The following is a 19,647-nucleotide window of genomic DNA, read 5'->3' as shown; positions in this document are numbered from 1 at the left end:
GAAAATTGAACTTTCAGGCATTTGACAGTTCACAGAAAAAAGTGCCCTTTGTAATGCAAAAAATAGAATGCATCCCCTTATGCGTGTTTGAAAGAGGTGCTGAGGGGTGCATGCTGGTAGAAGAGGCATTTCAGACCATTCTTTGCATATTTTTTAAAACTGACTGAAAGTCTGCAGTTCTCCTGTTTGTATTTCTATCCCTCAAACATGGATACAAATCATTGTGGGCCTCATTCTATCCCTCAAACATGGATACAAATCATTGTGGGCCTCATTAAGTGTTTAGTGGTGTGGGTAAAAAGTGGAGGTAATTTTGTTACCTAATTTTATTTGACATACCACCAAATTACAGGTTTTGGTGGAATTACAACTGGTAGAATTATGAGTGGTAATTCCACTGATTTCTGAAGGGCAATCCTCCACGTAATTCCACAGGTGGTAATTCTGCCAATAATCCCCAATGGAGTCCTAAAAATGGGAAATTACACCACCTACCATCACTTGTAATCCCATGGTAATTCTACGGGACCAAGTGGTGGTAACTGTATGGCTGCAGACTCTCGAGTGGGTACCTTCCCAAAGAACAGGTAATGGGCTGTGTTCGTTCTCGCAGAGGGGCGCCTATGACTAATGTTTTGATTTTTTCAGGGCCTTAGGTCTAGTCACCCTAAGTTTCCCAGGGTCATCCACACGTGGTCACCTTGCTCACTGTGCTCAGAGAGGCACAGCTCCACCTCACTGATGAGGCCCAGCAAGGCTGAAACACATATATGGGGTTGCTGTTGGTACTCTCATTCAGAAGGGAATTGCCATAGCATTTCGGTGCTGGACACCCCATGTGGGTGGGACAAAGACTGATATGCAAATGGATATTTTCCATCTCTGAAAGGTACAGTGAGCTAATGTGTGGTTTCAGATTCTCGAGTGGGTACCTTCCCAAAGAACAGGTCAATGGACCGTGTTCGTTCTCGCAGAGGGGCACCTATGACTAATTTTTATATTTTTTCAAGGGCCTTACGTCTAGTCACCCTAAGTTTCCCAGGTTCATCCAGACGTGGAGCCCTTGCTCACTGTACTCAGGGCCATCACAAGGCGGGTGCAGGGGGGGCAAACTGCCCTGGCCTCACGATTGTGGGGGGCCTCGCGGAATCCTCTCCTAAGAAGAAGGCAGCATAGTCCACCCGTGTCCTTTTATGCACACGGGGACTGTGCTGCCCCTGCAATGATTTTGCTGTTTGTTGCGAAGCCGTTTGGCTCTGTAATAAACGGGAGACAGCAGGGCTCAGAAGTGAGCTCTGCTGCCTCCCATCATTCAGCTGAAAGAGAGGACTCCTGTGTGTTCATGTCAGCGTGATCCAGTCAGTGTGTTCACGTTGCTCAGCATGACCACGCTGACTGATAGGAGAGGACTCCTCTCCTGTCAGCCAGTGTGTTCATGATGTCAGCATGATCACGCTGCCTGATGGGAGAGGAGTTCTCTCGTCAGTCAGTGTGTTCACGTTGCTCAGCATGACCAATCTGACTGACAGGAGAGGAGTCCTCTCCTGTCAGTCAGTTTGTTCATGTCAGCGTGATCACGCTGACTGATTGGAGAGGAGTTCTCTCTTGCCAGTCAGTGTGTTCATGTTGCTCAGCGTGACCACACTGACTGATGGGAGAAGAGTTCTCTCTTGTCAGTCAGTGTGTTCACGTTGCTCAGCATGACTACGCTGACTGATAGGAGAGGACTCCTCTCCTGTCAGCCAGTGTGTTCATGATGTCAGCGTGATCATGCTGACTGATGGGAGAAGAGTTCTCTCTTGTCAGGCAGCTACGTGTCGGCTGTGTGGATGCTTTTTAAGGGTGCATGGAGGTAAGGTAGGTGTTTTTTATTTTAAATTAAAAGTGTACATGTGTATTTAAATTAAATTAGTATGTATATGTGTATGTATGAATGCATGCCTGGATGTTGGTGTTTGTGTCAATGCTGTGTTTGGTTTTATGTATACATGCATGTATGGAGTTGTGTAACTGGTGGATGAATGCATGGGTGAAAGTGTTTTTGTGAGTGTGTGTTCAGCACCACCCCTAAATGTAGCCTTCCTGGGGGCCACTTCATTAAGGTGTGGGTTCATGGCATCAGAGGTGCACCTAGGCTAAAATGTCAGGGGGGAAAGGGGACTAATACTTCAAATGTTGGGAGAGGCGCTAATGTCAGTAGCTGTGAGGAAGGGGCAAACTTCCTTGTGTGGGGGCACCTAACATCTTTCCACATTTCGAATGAGGCTATTCTGGTGAAGCTTCAATGTTACAAGCAGCTACTTCTTGTATTCGTTTCTGAAACGTCACACTTAAGGACTGCTGTGAGAATGAGATGTCTCATGTCACCACTTCCCTTCTAATCACTCCCCTAGCATGCAAGTGCTAACCCCACATCACGATTTCAATTACCTAAAAATGTATGGATATGAATGCAGGTGCTAACAGTGAAATGACTTCTCATGGCCATGCTAATCCCTATGGCAATTTTCACCCAGTCCCTGCCCTCCCCACCCAAAACACCTCCTCACTGGAACTCTTTGGGCTAGCTTTAAACATGGCTAGCCATCAAACTTTGTCCTCAATGTGCCTGCAAGTGTTTCCTCAAAGGAGTCTTCTGAGAGTTCATGACTTCATTGGAGTTGTAAACACATAACTGGTGCAATAAAAATGTCTTAATCAGGTCTGCCTTTGGCCACTCAATTTAAAAACACCCTGCATGTCTTTCGCTGAAGTTCTTTTAAAAATAAGCATTGGCAAAGCCAACAGTTTTGGCTTGTGTATAAGTATTAGGCATTTGTCAGGCCCTGCTATTAGCTGCTCAGGTACTCAAAGCATTTTGCACTGGCACTATCAATGGCCAGCTAATACCAATAGAGAAGTGCCTTTCCCATGCCTACACGAATGCCCAAACTGTTAGCATTGCCAGTGATCTTTTTGTTTTACCCTTGATGCACAGGACTATGCATCAAGGTTAAAGCAAACATACTACTTGGCTAAACTGGCCCACATTGAATGTAGGCCAATCTAGCCAGTAATAACACTTATGGTACACAGTCAGCCTGGATATACTTTCTGTGGCATGGCATTTTAACTGGCTGGGAATCCGTACATGGTAATAATGGCATATATTGACGCAGCCTGCATAAACATAATTAGAACAACCAGCATGAATATATTTTTATACTAGCATATCTCGCGTGGAAAGGCGGCATGGAATGTATTGGAAAATGTTCCTATGCACAATTTGCGATTTGCAACTATTGGGAATTTCCATGAGCTTCCATACAAAACCAATTGCAAACTGTGTGGATTTTTATCCAATTTCGCAAAGAAAGTGCTGTAAAATGCATACTTTTAACCCAATGTTTCAAACATTTTCTTGGGAGTGAGAACCCCCTCTCAAGCAACCCTTGTTTGGGTTGGGCTCCCTCACTGTGCTCTGTTGATCCTGCCTAATTGGCACAAACATTTAAGCCTCTTAAGTTCAGAAATGTACCAGCCTCCACATCACTTGTCACTGTGTGTGATGTGTGTTTTAATGAGCACACAGGGGCAGGGTGCTCCTTAATGATATGATATGGCATTTATAACGTGCCTGTACACAAGTGTTTCTAGGGGCATCAAGGCAAGGAGGGAGAAACAAAAGAGTAGGAAAAAACACAGAGCTGCGTCTTCAGATCGCATAAGAGCAGGGAATGGGGGAGGGGAGAAGTGCCGAGGGTGGGGTAGGATGCAGAAGTGCAGGAACAAAGGAGAAACAAGAGTGCAGCCAATGGGTGACAAGTGTGGGTACTCATAAGTGCAGCCAACGTGTGGAGAATAAGAACAAGAGCACGGACTGTAGGGTTACAGATACAGACCACAAGTGCAGGGGAGCCAAGAGGCAGTGCGGGATTGCAACAGGACATGCAGGGACCTGGGCCTGAATTCAGAGCTTGACCAGGTGACCAGTGCATGGATCAGGCAGGTGATCAGTAAGGGAGAGGAAGATAAAAGGCAGAAGCAAATAAACAGGTCTTGAGGTGCTTTTGGAACCGGAGATGGTTCTCCTCAAGTTTCAGCGAGGCAGGGAGGCTGTTTCCAGAGAGAGGCCTCAGCCGAAGAAAGAGATCTGCCCTCAACTCTTTGCTTGGAAAAGTGACTGACCCTCAGAGAATTGGAAGTGGCGCAGTGGAGAGTTCATGCCATCTTTTATATATATTTATTCATATGATAAAAAAGTTAGTCCGGCATGAACCTTTCTTCAGTAGAGAAAGTAGTAATAAACCATATTTGGGATCCTGCACACAAACTCAAGGGTAGATTTCTCGAGTCTCCTGTTTGCGGATGTGCCGTTGCTGGCCGAGTGCAAAAAATTGTAAGGGGGCCTCACCAAATGTTTTGCCCCGGGCCTCACCACATCTTCTGACAGCCCTGACTGTACTCAGATAGGCACAGCTCCACCTCACTGATGATGCCCAACAAGGCTGAAACACGTGTATGGGGTTGCTGTTGGTACTCTCATTCAGAAGGGAATTGCCATAGCATTTCGGTGCTGGACTGCCCATGTGGGCGGGGCAAAGACTGATATCCAAATGGATATTTCCCATCTCTGAAAAGTACAGTGAGCTAAAGTATGGCTGCGGACTCTCAAGAGAGTACCTTCCCAAAGAACAGGCTAATGGAGCGTGTTCGTTCTCTCAGAGGGGCGCCTGTGACTAATTTTTGATGGTAACTGTAAATCCGTTTGGTGGTATCTCGGAGGATTTATCGCTGAAATATCTCCAAACTAATGAGGACCACATTTGTGTTTGTTTGCAATTCATAATGACAGAGCACAGTGAAATGTGTTCCTAGCATCCACATGGGTGCCGTGAACCTATTGTACACTATTGTGAAGCACACACACATCATTTATTCTTGTGTACATATCCCCAGAACCAAAAAGGTCATTTATGTAGCATTAGGGTGTTATTTTGGAGCCCTTTTAGCAATGACAATACTAACGTTAATAATGATATTAATAATACTTTGGTAATTTATATAGCATTTCATGAGGATCTGCTTCTAAGCACTGTAATAATCCACTCCTTAGAGGATTGTTCTGTTCCACAAGTCGAGAAGCTTGCCCTTGAGGTTGCACATACCTTTAATTTCATGTTGGTGTTTTATAAGGCACCTTTATTATCGGAAATCCAGTTTTGAAAGCCCTTGGAAGTTGATGTTACTTAGTCCCATACTGAGCTCATCATATGGGGGTGGGGGAGTGAAGGGCTGAGCTGGCCAGGCCGGGGTATCTCATCATCCCGTTTCCAAGGTGAGCAGCTTACACTTGAGCTATCCTCCCCTTATCCCATTCCCTTATTGTAATTATTTCCTGCGCAGGAACTGGACACAAATTACACTAAGGGCAGGTTTACCTGTGGATTCCCAAAGAAGGGGTGAAGGTAAAACACTGGCATTGTTTTCGGACACTCTCACTTTATCTTAAGTAGTGTTTCATGACTTCATGTCTCTTATAAACTTCAAGGTTCTTTTGGTGATGTAGGCCTCTTTACAAGTTTGTCTGTAGTTCAGTGTAAATCTGCCGAAATACCACCAGATGGAATTACTGGTATCCCCACGTGGTCCTGTGGCATTACCATGGGATTACAAGTGGCGGTGATTCCCCATTTCTGGAGTCCATAGGACGCCAAGGGGATTTTTTGCAGAGTTACCGCTAGTGGAATTACTGAACGGTAAATACACAGATTTCTGGTGCTAAAGTGGAAGGTTTACCTCCAGCAACAAGCTGGAGGTGAATCCACCACTTTTTCTCCAAATATCGCTGGATTTACCGTGTGGTAATTCGGCTAGTGGGAAATCCGCTAGAGATTATAATTTGGCAGTCCTGGAAAAGTGCACGTAACAGAATTACCACCAGTTTTTTCCCACAGTGCCAAACTTGTAATAAGGCCCCATATGAGCGACTGGTTTTGATCATTCAAAGTCATGGCTGTAGGATTAGTGTCGGACACAAGTCTGATTCTGATCGATTTTTCGTGCATCGTATGTGATGTGTTATATATGTGATTGCATATTTGTGTTTTCTGGTTCATGAGGAAAGTCGAATTAAGCTGAATTAACTACCCTGGTAACGGGAAGGAAGGGAGCAGGGCTCTAGTTTCCTGCTCCTGCAGGAGGGGGGGGCATGAGACTGTGGGTTGATCATGGGTGTCTGCCTCTTTGATTGCAGCTTCAGAAAAGTCCTCTCTGAGCGACCTGTGCAGAACGCTGCCCTGCCAGAACATGGCGGACATGAATGCAAATGTAGAAGTAAGCAACATTTGCATGGAAACAGACCATGGCACACGAGTTCTGGGGAAAGCGGAAGCTACCAGCCTTCTCGCCCTCCTAGGAAGAGATAAGAAAAGGACATGACGTATATACTCTGCGGCTTGCAGATACGCACCCTGCAGACGATATCAACTCTGGCAACAGTGTTCACACCAGGCGTGTAGTGAAAAGCAGGTCTGCCACAGGTGAACTTCCACAGAGCAAAGATTACCCATAATGTACACGCTTTAACATGCCCCCACCTAGCAGGTTAGGAACCCCATCAGATACATTCCATGTTTTCTATTGGAAGGATGGTGTCGCCTTGGTCTATCCACACGCCTCGCGTCATTAGGCTTGGCCTCGCAGAAAGGCAATTCGAGGCCACAGCCTCCAAGAGACACTGGATGCTGCATATAGGTCCAGCAAGCCGGAAATCCGGCCCCACTGACAGGGAAAGGGGCCACTTAGTATGTTGTAATTGACTTTTCTCTGGTGTGTCGATCAAAAATAAACATGTTTTTAAAAAAAATGGTACTTCGCCTGAAATTCCTTCCATTATCCGGGCCCTGCCCCAGATGCCAATCACTCCACTGTGCGTGCCTGCATGTGCTATCCACAGCCAGTAGTTTCACTGCTCTTTAATGTTATTGAAGACCGATTTATTAAGGCTTCTAGCCAGGACATGCTAAAAGTGAAGGAAGTGAGCTGGCCGTTTCTCCAATCAGACAGCCCTTCCAAAACAGTTTTTTTTGGATTTACAAAAGTGAAGAAACTAACTCCACTCACAGAAGACCTTGCTTTACGTCACCATCAAAGCACTAAAAACTATCCTCTCCTCCCCTTCATACCCTTTTAACCCCCTGCTCCCCCTCCCTTCTCCATGTCCTCTTTTACCCCTATCACTCAGTCTGAGGTTACCCTCCTCCTTTCTAAAACCCACCCCACTGCATCTCCCACTGACCCTGATTCCTACCTCCCTCATCCCTAAAATCTACCCCCTCTTAATACCCTATCTCACTGTCTTTTTCAACATCTGTCTCTCCACTTCCACCTTCCCCACTCCTTTTAGGCTTGCTACTATCATCCCCATTCTCAAAAAACCTTCTGCTAATCCCCTTCTTGCTTCCAACTATCGCCCCATCTCTCTTTTCCCCTTTCTCTCTAAACTTCTAGAATGCATTGTCTATTCTAAACTCTCTAACTTCATCTCCAACCATTCTCTCCTCCCTCCCACCCAATCTGGATTCTGCCCTCTCCACTCCACGGAAACTGCTCTAACCTCTGTTTTCAACTCTCTCATTTCTGCTCGCTACTCTAACCATTGCTCTATTCTTATCCTACTTGACCTCTCTGCTGCCTTTGATACTGTTGACCACCCTTAGCTCCCTATCTTCATTTGGCCTTAAAGACTCCGTTCTTAATTGATTCTCCTCCTATCTTTCTAACTGCACCTTTTCAGTCGCATGGGGTGGCTGTTCCTCTCCTATCTTCGCTCTCAAACATGGCGTTCCCCAAGATCCTGTCCTCGGCCCCTTTCGCTTCTCACTCTATACTTCCTTCCTAGCTCCCATTATATCCTCCTTTGGCGTCTCACACCATTTCTATGCCGATGATACCCAGCTCTTCCTTTCTTTCTCCTCCGTCTATCCTGAAATAACCTTAAGCTTACTTCTAGCCTCTCTGCTATTAAATCTTGGATGTCCTCTCACTTCCTTACTCTTAACACTGATAAAACCGAACTCCTATTCTTTCCTGCTAACACTCTCCCTCCTCCCTCCCCTCCTCCTTTCATTCTCTTTCCCCCCTCCCAACTCCCCTTCTCTCCTCACGTCCGCAACCTTGGTCTCCACATTGACCCCCACCTCTCTCTATCTAACCACATCTCTCTCACTGCCAGATCTTGCCGCTTCCACCTCTACAACATCTGTATAATTTGCCCTTTCCTAATATTTCATGCCACTAAACACCTAATCTCCGCCCTCATCTTCTCCTGACTCTTCTAATGCTCCACTCTTTTCCTCGGTCTCCCCTCCTCTCACCTCTCCCCCCTCAAATCCATCTACCACTCTGCCATCTGCTCCCTCTGCTTTCTTTCACCTCATGACTCCATCTCCTCTTCTCTTAACTCATTAGGATGACTCCCTTTTCACTCCCAGCTCAAATTCAACTTCCTCTAACTAGTTTTTAAAGCCCTCTATTGTCTTGCCCCTCCCTACCTATCCTCCCTTCTTAATTTCTATACTCCTTCTTGTTCTCTCCATTCTGCAGATCACTTCCCTCTCTCTTCTCCTCCTTCACCCTCTGCCCTTTCCCGCTTCCGCTCCTTCCAACGTCTCGCTCCTTTCCATTGGAACCGCCTTCCTCTCCCCATCCACTCTATTACCTCCTACCCTTCATTTCGCACTTCTCTAAAATCCTATCTCTTCCACTTTCCCACTTAGCTTCTTTTTCTTCCTTTTCTCCATTGAAGCCACCTCCACCTTCACCTCCTACCCCCCTCTCTCACTTTGGTCCCTCTCCATTTGCACTTAACCTCAAAAATAATGTAAGTTGTTCCTTGTACTGTTTTCTGGTTTAGATTTAATGTCATGTATTGCTTGTTGTATTTTCTTGTTCCTCATGTAAAGCGCCTTGGATTAAAGCACTATATAAATTAAAATAAATACACATACAAATGTTCAGTGTGTCATCAGCTGTGCTATGCCAGATGTACAGCAGTGATAGTCCGCGGGCACTATATATGCACAACTGCAGGCATCAGGCTACATAATCCTAAGCATGACATCACATGTTAGGTAAAGCCTCCTGTGCCAAGGAGCGTCCATCAAATGTCGTGTCCAGTTAAAGGAATCCTGTGCTAAGTGCCGCCTGGTATATCAGTCATCCTTAAAGCATGTGCTTTCATCCTATGACCAAGTATAGCTACATATTCCTTGTACATTCTTCTGTTGCCCAAGCACAGCCACTTTATTTCCAGCTGCATCTTTATATGCCCAGGTGCTAACATGTTAAGCCACGTAGGCCTATGAAATGCCTCGACATGTGATTGTTTAGGCTGGGCCCAGGCTAGTATACCCAGATATGATCTCCTATGCCCAGGTACAGCTGTGCACACCTGGTACATCCAACTATAGCCCATATAAGGTGGAGGGGAATTGTTCAGATCCTGGTGAGCTCTGAAAAAAAAATGAGCGTTGTAATTGTTGGAAAACTGGCACAGTGAAGGGTGATGCACGAAGATTTGTCTGAGCGCGCTGAGCTGTTCGCAGCCGCCATGATTCTATGTCAAGACCGGCGGCTCGGATTATGCTTATCTCTTTCCTTTACTTCTTGAGCAGCAAAGTATAACAATATGAAAAACTAAGTGTACATTTTGCGGGCGGTGATTCTTGACAGTGCGTAATGGGCCGCAAGCATTGGTGCCTGCAGGGCTTAAGGCGCTCTCATGGGCTGTGTCCCATGGACATCACCATAGGAGCTCTTCAGGATTCAGAGGTTCCGGCGTTGCCAGGCCACACTACCTTGGGCAATCAAGGCCACGGACGCTCGTAGTGCGAACTGAGCGGCGAGAGGCTACTGAAGTCCGACTTTGGAGTGAAGAGCTCAGAGAAAGAAAGCGATATTGCAGCGGCACCTACTGCCCAAGTAGATTTCATTATACTAACAGCAGGACGCTGTTGCAGAACGGACACTGTTCCGGGTTATAAGTGAAACGGCATGGTCGCAAGTAAAACTGATAAGCCCTACAGGTAGCAGATCCCTGACCCACTAGGCTGGTACTACAAGGCAGCAAAAGAGCTAAATTGACGGGGGCAGGCACATGATACCTGTGGAGAACAACCTAACAAGCTCAACCAAGATGAAATCTACACAATGAGCAAGGGTATGCTCATCTCCAGTAAGGAGTCGGATGGGCCACACACACGAGTCACAGCAGCCTAGAGCCCAAGAGGGGCCAAGTGGTTCAGAAGGCCATATGTGACGAGCTGCGGCCTATATATAAACACTTGAGCTTGATAGAGGATTGACTAGTGCTCTCTCAGGGGTTGCAGGAACTGAAGAGCAAATACTTAGGAGAGGCTAGCACTAAAAAAAGGGGAATGAAAAAGACCTGCAGGGCTCGCAGCGCCCATACCCCCTTCCCCTGGGTTCGCCGCGCAACAAACGCAATGCCGGTAAGAAAGCTAGGTCAAGTGAGAGACCACCTGGCAGAAGGCATGATGACAATTTATCCAGTTCTGACGTTCAGGAGATTGAAAGCTGGATTAAATCAGATGACAAGAGCGCAGATGAAAATATTAAGACGGCCCAAAAAGTCCCAAACAGACCCAGATGAACTGTCAATTCAAACAACACTGACATGAGGAAGTAGGCAAAGTGTGCTGCAAAACTCAGCTTTATTATCACCCAAATAAAGTAGGGACAGCATACAAGCATTCAAATATTGTGTCTCGCGTCATACAAATTAGAAACTATTGGTGAAATACTACTCGTCATCAATGAGGTCACAACATAATCTCAGTTTACAAAAACCTACATCAAGATAGTAGAATACGCGACAGAGAAATGTTGCGATCAAGTGCTTCTTCACATTGAATCTGCTTCTGTCCGAAAAAACTATTCTGATGGCTGTGGACGAACTTCTCGTATTTGGATTTGACCTAACTCTGGAACCATCTATAACCTGCTAAAATATGAACAACTCGAGACTGAGTCCTGCGTCTAACGATAATCATCTTGATAGACGTTGCGAACTACGCAAAGCTATGAAGGTTTCCGCTAATCTTGGTCAATCAAATACGACTTCCCAAAGGAGTACTTCCTACACCAATGACATTTGGAAGAATAAAGCATCCACCAAGTAGCCACAACAAGTTACTAGCGATCAAACATGTGAATTCTAGTCGTGGAGTAAAAGGGGATTCAGCTATCGTTTTAACAGGTTTGATGTTCCAATGGGAAATGTGTTCGTAATATGTCTCCAGGAAACCTGGTTAAGCGAGGTACCTACAAAAGACGGCTTTGTCATTGTAATGAATCCAGCTATTAAAAACGAACAAGGGAGACCGTCATCTGGTCTGTTAACCCTAGTAAAAATCAATACCTGGTGGTCAATTGTGACTTCTTGCTGTCCAAATCCCTATGTCCAGATGGTTTTGATGTGGTCTGATGATGTCAATATATCTACAAGGAAACATCTGCTAATTATAAATGGATATTGGAATCCGGAAAAAATTAGCACTAAGGCCTTCCTAAACTCGGTCACATGTATGATAGATGAAGTTATAACCTCGTATTTGAATATCTCGATCATATGTTGTGGCGATCTAAATTGCTCCTGGTTCAAAATTGACCACAAATCAAAGCACTTTTTGCCACTACCGATCGACGAGGTGAATGTTAGAGGCCAAATGTGGAGCTTGGCTTTGCAAAACAGAAACTGTCCAATGGTTAACAGTAACGTGAAAGCTGACTAACCACCATGTGCAACGGGTTCGAACCAAAAATCAAGTTCCATTATTGACTATTTCTGGGTATCCCAAACCTTTTTTGCCCAAGAACGGAAGCTCGAAGTTTGCAAGATGCCTGACAGTGATCAAGACCTTTTGTGCCTCTCTTGTATGTTGGAATGGTCACAATGTGCAAGGCAGTGTGCCCTTCCGTTATCAGTGAATGCTGGGGGACACCGTCTTCGGATGAATGACTCTCAAATCCATTTGTTGAGTCTGCAATTATTCAATCAGAAGGAAGGACAGTCGGTTGAGTATGCACCATTTTTAGTCAATTTTATCATTGTCAAATCTGCAGACAGAGGGATGGGAATCTCCCACAAGCATCTCACATCGTCACTATAAACTACAGCAAAAAGGGAGATGCGTCGTGATATAAGAGCTATGAAAAAGTCATCCCTCACTAGCTTTTGCGACAACACTCTTGAAAGTGCAATTCTAGAACAACGCCAAACTTATCGGAACTGGCTAAAGTCTGCAAAAATGATTATTGAACAAGACAAAGCAGAACTAATGATGAAACAGTTGCTTACTAAAGATTCACGTCATTCATCTTCTGTGCTAAATGCAATTGATGCAGTCAGATGGGAGACTCACTTTGTGAAAATACTTAGTACTCCCTTGAGTGAAGGACCGCCTGATCCACCTGATAACGTGATCCCATTGGATTTGGAAATCCAGCTAGATGACATCAAAATTGCAATACGCGCTCTGAAGAATTCACACGCTGCTGGACCGGACATGATATCCAACATGATGCTAAAACAAAACGAAACACAATGGTCAGTCTTCATAGAAGCCTTGTTTTGTTCACTATCCTCCTCAAGGACTATTCCTGAGTCCTGGCGTGAAGCCATCATCGTACCTATATATAAGAAAGGCAATCGGGCGGATCCCGACAACTATCGCCCAATTGCTCTATTAGATACGATAGGCAAGTTATTTGTCTCTTTTCTACGCCAACGACTTGCACAGTGGTCCATGCGAAATGAAATCTACGACGTTCGTCAAACTGGCTTTACTAAAGGAGTTGTAGTTGAGGTTAACCTACTGATCTTAAACATATTGAAATCAGAAACCCTAAAAGCAAAAAGGCGACTACATCTGGCATTCATCGATCTGCGAGGAGCGTTCGACAGTGTCAATCGTGTCAAACTCTGGCAGAAATGGTCAAACTGGAACTGTCCTCAAAAGTTGCTACAACCAATCAAGGCGCTGCATTCTAAAACTTCCATCCAGATTCGTTTAAATAATCAAGGAGACCTATCGAAGAAAATCTTTACCAACAAGGGGGTGAAACAGGGATGTCCCCTGGCTGCTGAACCTTTCAAATTGTTTATTTCTGACCTTCCGAAACATCTGGAAGCTGTCAGATGTTTCTCGCCAAAGATAAACAACATCGAAATTCGCTGCATAACTTATGCGGACGATCTCGTCCTAGTAGATCTTACACAGATTGGTCTTCAACGTTTGCTAACAAGTCTGTGTGAGTATCTTAATAGGAATGATCTTGAATTAAATACAGGTAAAACAAAGATCGTGACCATTGGTGCTGTGGTTCCAGAAAAAATAAGTCCTTCTCCTGGAAAACCAATGGAATCTCTTTGAGTTCTGTGAATTCCATTCGATACCTTGGAATAACTTTCAACACTTCTATCAATGAACATCACTGGAAGTTGGACCTCAAAAATCGGATGATTCAATTCAGTATTCAAGCCTCAAAAATAAATAAGCAATATGGCAAATTTTCTCTTGAACCGGTAGTAATTTTTTACATTCAAAAGGTAATACCCGCTATTACGTTTGGATCTGAATCAGGCTGGAACATTGATGCCCTATTCTGGCAGAAGCTTGAAGGCTTATTTTGGCGTTGGGTATTGTATCTACCCTCGTACATTTCAGTGGTGTCTCTTCGATATGAATTATCAATAAATTCAATAAATAGTTGCGTCATGTGGAAATCAATAATGGTGCTACGAAAGATGAAGCTGCACCAACTGCCTCCGTCATACCAACTTTTTGAAAATCGTCCAGGCTGTGGGCGACCGGGTCTTCTTGGAGACTGGCAACAATTACTGGAAGCCACTCTAAACAATGCTGATTTGAACATAGCTGACTTGCTCAGCCAACCCCAGTGCGTAAAAAAGAAATTTAACAGTTGGTGTTGGATCCAGAATTACGATCTGCTGAAAACGAAGCCTACATTCTTGAGATTGGGATTAGGCTTACACAAACTCAATGCTTATTGTCACTACTTGGTAACTTGCCCCTCGCGACATCATTGTGACCATTTTTTGAGGCTGCGTTTGAATGCATTAAACACTAGGGAAATGCAATTTCTACGACACATTAACGAAGCCAACAGCAATCTTTGCAGATTCTGCAACCTTCGAATCGAATATATCGAACATCTAATTACCGGATGCCATGCGTTAACCTTACATCGACTGTGTCACTTACGAGACTTTACCCCTGTTGAATCAGACAATCAAAATTGGTGGTCTTATGCGGTTGCCGGACATAACATTAAGTTGACCTGCGCAATTGTGAACTTCTTGGACTCTCTAAATTTAACTGAAAAATGATGTCGTATGGAACTCTTAAATTGTTATTAATACGATGACATGATACAACTTTATATGCTGGATTGCTGATTGTTTTATTTTCTTTTACACTGTAATGGATAACAAGGCACATATGACGATGTGTTGTAACAAAAGCTTGGTGACTTGTTGGCTTCCCAACAGGTTCGCTGCGCTGAAGTTTCAATAAAAATAAAAAATAAAAACAAAAACCTACAGGGACTGGGGATAGCTCAGTGACCTTGGCTACCTATGGCTTCTATAGGAGTTCACAAAATACTACTGGATGGGCGGCACGTCTCTAATGATTTTGATAGGTTGGCACATTGCTTATCAACCATGGACCCTTGACACATCATCAAGATATGAGCCAGACAGGTATTAGGCGGAGAGAGGCCCAGGAACTGTCCTTTGTTCAATCAAAGAAGTCACCATCCCTCATTCTCAGGTCATTAGACCGGGCCATCCATTTGTATTGGACCTTGTGTGCCATCTCATGTCTATGTGTGCGTGTAGGTAGTTGTGATGAAGCCAATAAAATGATCACTAAATCCCCAGTATGGGCCTCCTCTCACATGGCCAGGGGAAGGCAGTCGGTACATGATCCTGTACCTGGGGGCAGTATTATGAGGGAGGATCACGTGGGAGGAGACTCATATCAGGAGTGTTAGCTCCTCTGGTTCATGATTCTTCCAATCTTCCTGAAACATTGATGGCAAATTGTAAAGTAGAGCAAAACAATGCACCTACCATTCACATAACATCTCATAACTCTAATATCTTTCAGTTCAATACTTCATCAAAACTAAATAACCATGGAAAACCTAAAACCATTATGGACTTCAAGACTCATGGGGGCCGATTCATGGAACAAACGTGCGCCGAAAATCTTCGCGCAAGCAGGCACAAGCGGAAAAAAACAGTGCGATTCATGGAAGTCCCTGCGCGTGTACACCTTGGGATGTGCGCCAAACCCGTGCATGGCGCACAAGTCATTGCAACATCCCGAAAGGCGTGCGCGACGCGCACAGTGAAAGCGCACAACCTCGGCGCATAAACCAGAAAGTGGGCGGGACACGGGGCGTAACGTGCGGAATGGGGAACAACGCGCGAAAATAAGGGCGTAACTGGGGATGTACTGCAGGGAAGCAGACGGAACCGCCACACGCACTCGAACCACACGTATTCATGGAATCGAATGGGGCAAAGCCACGCACAGCCAAAGACACGCACAAGCTGAAACACGTCCGCCACACGAAGGCAGGTGGTAGAGTCCCAGCGCATCACAAAAGTGGCAACATACAGCAATTGGGCTTGTGCGAGCGGGGTACGTGTATTTCGGTGGCGCACGGGAAGTTACACATGCGATTGAGCGGGGTACGTGTATTTCGGGGGCGCGCGGGAAGTCACACACGCGATTGAGCGGGGTACGTTTATTTCGGGGGTGCGCGGGAAGTCACACACGCGATTGAGTGGGGTACGTGTATAACAGGGGTGCGCGGGAAGTCACACACGCGATTGAGCGGGGTACGTGTATTTCGGGGGCGCGCGGGAAGTTACACACGCGATTGAGCGGGGTACGTGTATTTCGGGGGTGCGCGTGAAGTTACACACGCGATTGAGCGGGGTACGTGTATTCCAGGGGTGCGCGGGAAGTTCCACATGCGATTTCATCAGGGTACGTGTATTACAGGGGTGCGCCGGGAGCAGCACACGTGAATTGCACGTGTGGGTCCTCCCAGGTGTTCCCTCTACACCCTCCATGGCCCCTGCAGGTGGCTAACACCACAGGGGCCTACCCAGCACATGTCCTGCAGGCACCCCATCCACCATGGCCATGCCCCCCAGCCAACCCACATGTCAACTTGCACTACTGCCCACCAACGCATGTCCCCCTGCACCCCCAGCCACCAGGGGCACCCACCACCAGGCCCCCACCCATGTCCAACTCATGTTCCCCACCACCCCCACCCTCCAGCAGTGCAGGGGCACCCACCACCAGGCCCCCACCCATGTCTCCCAGCTCCCCCACCCCCCAGCCACCAGGGGCAGCCTCCACCAGGCCCCCACCCATGTCTCACACCACCCCCACCCCCCAGCAGTGCAGGGGCAGCCTCCACCAGGCCCCCACCCATGTCTCCCACCACCCCCACCCCCCAGCACTGTGGGGCACCTGCCACCAGGCCCCCACCCATGTCCAACTCATGTTCCCCACCACCCCCACCCCCCAGCACTGTGGGGCACCTGCCACCAGGCCCCCACCCATGTCTCCCAGCACCCCCACCCCCCGGCCACCAGGGGCAGCCTCCACCAGGCCCCCACCCATGTCTCACACCACCCCCACCACCCAGCAGTGCAGGGGCAGCCTCCACCAGGCCCCCACCCATGTCTCCCACCACCCCCACCCCCCAGTCACCAGGGGCAGCCTCCACCAGGCCCCCACCCATGTCTCCAACCACCCCCACCCCCAGCACTGTGGGGCACCTGCCAGCAGGCCCCCACCCATGTCCAACGCATGTTCCCCACCACCCCCAGCCCCCAGCACTGTGGGGCACCTGCCAGCAGGCCCCCACCCATGTCCAACTCATGTTCCCCACCACCCCCACCCCCCAGCACTGTGGGTCACCTGCCAGCAGGCCCCACCCATGTCTCCCAGCACCCCAACCCCCCAGCCACCAGGGGCAGCCTCCACCAGGCCCCCACCCATGTCTCACACCACCCCCACCCCCCAGCAGTGCAGGGGTAGCCTCCACCAGGCCCCCACCCATGTCTCCCACCACCCCCACCCCCCAGTCACCAGGGTCAGCCTCCACCAGGCCCCCACCCATGTCTCCAACCACCCCCACCCCCCAGCACTGTGGGGCACCTGCCAGCAGGCCCCCACCCATGTCCGACTCATGTTCCCCACCACCCCCACCCCCCAGCACTGTGGGGCACCTGCCAGCAGGCCCCCACCCATGTCCAACACATGTTCCCCACCACCCCCAGCCCCCAGCACTGTGGGGCACCTGCCAGCAGGCCCCCACCCATGCCCAACTCATGTTCCCCACCACCCCCACCCCCCAGCACTGTGGGGCACCTGCCACCAGGCCCCCACCCATGTCTCCCAGCACCCCCACCCCCCAGCCACCAGGGGCAGCCTCCACCAGGCCCCCACCCATGCCTCCCACCACCCCCACCCCCCAGTCACCAGGGTAGCCTCCACCAGGCCCCCACCCATGTCTCCCACCACCCCCACCCCCAGGCACTGTGGGGCACCTGCCAGCAGGCCCCCACCCATGTCCAACTCATGTTCCCCACCACCCCCACCCCCCAGCACTGTGGGGCACCTGCCAGCAGGCCCCACCCATGTCCCCGGGCACCCCCAGCCACCAGCCACCAGGGGCAGCCTCCACCAGGCCCCCACCCATGTCTCACACCACCCCCCAGCAGTGCAGGAGCAGCCTCCACCAGGTCCCCACCCATGTCTCCCACCACCCCCCCAGTCACCAGGGGCAGCCTCCACCAGGCCCCCACCCATGTCTCCCACCACCGCCACCCCCCAGCACTGTGGGGCACCTGCCAGCAGGCCCCCACCCATGTCCAACTCATGTTCCCCACCACCCCCACCCCTCAGCACTTTGGGGCACCTGCCAGCAGGCCCCCACCCATGTCCAACGCATGTTCCCCACCACCCCCACCCCCCAGCACTGTGGGGCACCTGCCAGCAGGCCCCCACCCATGTCCAACTCATGTTCCCCACCACCCCCACCCCCCAGCACTGTGGGGCACCTGCCATCAGGCCCCCACCCATGTCTCCCAGCACCCCCACCCCCCAGCCACCAGGGGCAGCCTCCACCAGGCCCCCACCCATGTCTCCCACCACCCCCACCCCCCCAGTCACCAGGGGCAGCCTCCACCAGGCCCCCACCCATGTCTCCCACCACCCCCACCCCCCAGCACTGTGGGGCACCTGCCAGCAGGCCCCCACCCATGTCCAACTCATGTTCCCCACCACCCCCATCCCCCAGCACTGTGGGGCACCTGCCAGCAGGCCCCACCCATGTCCCCCAGCACGCCCACCCCCCAGCCACCAGGGGCAGCCTCCACCAGGCCCCTACCCATGTCTCACACCACCCCCACCCCCAGCAGTGCAGGGGCAGCCTCCACCAGGCCCCCACCCATGTCTCCCACCACCCCCACCCCACCAGTCACCAGGGGCAGCCTCCACCAGGCCCCCACCCATGTCTCCCACCACCCCCACCCCCCAGCACTGTGGGGCACCTGCCAGCAGGCCCCCACCCATGTCCGACTCATGTTCCCCACCACCCCCACCCCCCAGCACTGTGGGGCACCTGCCAGCAGGCCCCCACCCATGTCCAACGCATGTTCCCCACCACCCCCACCCCCCAGCACTGTGGGGCACCTGCCAGCAGGCCCCCACCCATGTCCAACTCATGTTCCCCACCACCCCCACCCCCCAGCACTGTGGGGCACCTGCCACCAGGCCCCCACCCATTTCTCCCAGCACCCCCACCCCCCAGCCACCAGGGGCAGCCTCCACCAGGCCCCCACCCATGTCTCCCACCACCCCCACCTCCCAGTCACCAGGGGCAGCCTCCACCAGGCCCCCACCCATGTCTCCCACCACCCCCACCCCCCAGCACTGTGGGGCACCTGCCAGCAGGCCCCCACCCATGTCCAACTCATGTTCCCCACCACCCCCACCCCCCAGCACTGTAGGGCACCTGCCAGCAGGCCCCACCCATGTCCAACGCATGTTCCCCACCACCCCCACTCCCCAGCACTGTGGGGCACCTGCCAGCAGGCCCCCACCCATGTGCAACTCATGTTCCCCAGCCAACATGTCATCACAATCTAGATCCCTGGTCCCTATGGTCAGCCTCCAAATGCAAAACACCCACCCGAGTATTGCATCCACCCACTCATAATTTGCAATTACATCACAGAACACCAATTGCAAGTTCCGAAACAAACACATTTCCCTCACATACACCCAATGGGTGTCAGTGAATCTCAAAACACATATCATGAAATGCATGAAACCAATGAGATACCACACATTGAAGTTCACCAAAAAAAATATGTATTAAAGGAAACATAAATAGAATAAAAAATGAAGAAACAGAAACGTGAATGTACAAAAATGAAAAGCATGTCTGTTAAAAAAAGCAAAACCAAAAATAAAATTCCAAAGTAATGTTGTCCAAAGTCAATGTCCACAAAACAAAATCCAA

The sequence above is a fragment of the Ambystoma mexicanum genome, chromosome 1p (genome assembly GCF_040938575.1).
Source record: "Ambystoma mexicanum isolate Mex_15411 chromosome 1p, UKY_AmexF1_1, whole genome shotgun sequence".
Taxonomy (NCBI): domain Eukaryota; kingdom Metazoa; phylum Chordata; class Amphibia; order Caudata; family Ambystomatidae; genus Ambystoma; species Ambystoma mexicanum.
The sequence above is the reverse complement of the archived record's forward strand: the minus strand, read 5'-3'. Positions refer to the sequence as shown.